The sequence below is a fragment of the Rhagoletis zephyria genome, unplaced genomic scaffold (assembly GCF_001687245.7).
Source record: "Rhagoletis zephyria isolate East Lansing unplaced genomic scaffold, Rhagoletis_zephyria_1.1 Rzeph_scaffold_48750, whole genome shotgun sequence".
NCBI classification, from domain to species: Eukaryota; Metazoa; Arthropoda; class Insecta; order Diptera; family Tephritidae; genus Rhagoletis; species Rhagoletis zephyria.
The window spans coordinates 1-2,161 of NW_016205805.1; the positions used below are offsets into that span (position 1 = coordinate 1).

A 2,161-nucleotide genomic window follows, 5' to 3' on the forward strand; every position below is an offset into this window, starting at 1 on the left:
ATTGTGACAGGACTACTTACGTAAAAATTTAAATCCATATATGTATACATACATTCGTATGTATGTACGTCGCACAGTGTGAGATTTAGTCAATCTAGAACGCCAAAATGAAAAAAATGTGCTTGTAAATCTATCATTTTATTTAGTTTGTTAGAAAAGATCCCAATTGTTAAGAAAACAAGCATAAAAGAGAATAAAAGAAATGTCATTGGTATGATAACAGCTATCAAACTTAACTTATGAAATTTGCTTAAGTGCTATAAAAGTGCAAAGCCATAATTTAAGATACATATGTCAGCTTAAAATTTGGCATGCGTGCTAATAAAAACATGGCTATGGAGAACTTGTTCCAAATATTTTAAAAGAGGACTAGTTTCGAGCTATCCCAAAAAAGACTCGGTACACCCTGCAAACTAGTAAACTCGTGATAAGTGCTTTTCTTTTAGGATATGATAGGTGAGCTGTAGACGAACAAAAATTGTATGGGAGGTGAAATCTAAAATGCAACCCTGGGGAGTTGGAGATCGGCAGTAGTTCTGGAAAAAATTTTACATCTCTTTTTAGCCAATTTTATCAGCTTTTTAGCGAAAAACATATTCGTTTTACTTTCGCGGCCATTTTGGCATAGAAAAAGACCTTTTAAACTATATATTTTAATGTTTTTTTTTTTTAAATCGGCATGAAATCTCCTTCAAATTTGCCCAATATATGGATAAAATTTTTTTAGTTTTACTTCGGAAAAAAATGTCTCCAACTAGTCTTTTTATGTAGAATTCGGAACTAGTCCCCTTCAATACTAGTTGAAGCTTATGTTCTGCTTAAAAATCGTGCCAACTTGCAAGTTGATATCTCAAGAAATTTGGCTAAAATAGAATTTTGACGTCCTAGATTGGCAAAATCTTACACTGTGCGTCGAAACATTTTTAATACGACTATTCCAAATTAAACGTAACAATATTCTGCTTGACGGCCTTCGATTATGTAAAATTTTTGCACACAGCCTAATGTCCAACTAAAACAGACAGAAATGAACCTCAAAAATGTTACCGAATAACTTCGGACCACCTTAACCGATTTCTATAATTTTTTAAATTGGTTTGACTCGTATATCCTACGAGGGTGTACGAGACGAAGAAACCTCAGATTCGGATTCAGCTGGTCGAAATAAATGCCGGTCTGGTTAAATGCAAATACCACATTATTTTGTGTGCTGGTATTATTGATTTTTATTTTATTGAGTTATTGACATAAACATTATATTTTTACGACGATTTTGTACATTGCAATTTTTTTAAATATTTCTAATAGGTGCAATTTTATAATATCGTTCATACAAAGATAAGCTTTCAAGCTTTTTAAAATAACGAAGGTCTGGCTCTTGCTCTATATTCTGTACTCCCCTTCTGGCCTTTGTTAAGATTAATTTACAATTTAAACATACGAAGTTGTGGGGAAAGCAAAATGTTTTCTCTTGAATGACATACAAACAGAAATAAAGTTACCTAAAATGGAGTTTTGGGCCAAAACTCCAGATTTTGAAGGTCAATTCGAAGCTCAGAGTATGCAGATTTCTTCTGCTGTATTGGACCTACGCAACACGTGTAAGCCTCGAAAAAAAAAGAATAATAATTTTATTTTTACTTTGTCCCAAATGGTAATTATAATTAAAGATCTACAATTTCCCATACATACTACATATTTCTTATTTGCTAACCAAATACACAAAGTACATAATTTTATTTTGAGTTAAAAAATAAGTCTCTTTTTTTAAGTTAAAAAAAAGAAGTCTCCCCCGTGACAATGCATCTTTTGAAGCATTGCCGTGACCAGGATTCGAACCTGGGTTACTACGGCCACAACGTAGGGTCCTAACCACTAGACGATCACGGCTATGGGAGACTTGTTAGCGACGCGAGCAAACTGCAGACAACAGCCGCAAGCCAGCCAAACCAGCTCACATTCGTTNTTGTTAGCGACGCGAGCAAACTGCAGACAACAGCCGCAAGCCAGCCAAACCAGCTCACATTCGTTTGTTTATTTTTACCGGACTACTGCTTGGTGAGTTGCTGTTATTTCCACCACCATCTACTCTTTTATCTTGAAGTTTGTGTGTTTGTATGTATGTATGTACGCATGTAGTTTATTTCATAGCGAGGCACTG

At 34.5% G+C, this 2,161-nt stretch overlaps 1 non-coding gene across 1 annotated transcript; it reads right to left on the minus strand.

Moving 5' to 3' along the window:
* Positions 1 to 1,818: 1,818 nt before the first annotated feature.
* TRNAH-GUG (transfer RNA histidin (anticodon GUG)) lies at positions 1,819 to 1,890 on the minus strand. The gene has a single exon. It is a non-coding gene; the product is annotated as a tRNA-His (tRNA).
* Positions 1,891 to 2,161: the final 271 nt, after the last annotated feature.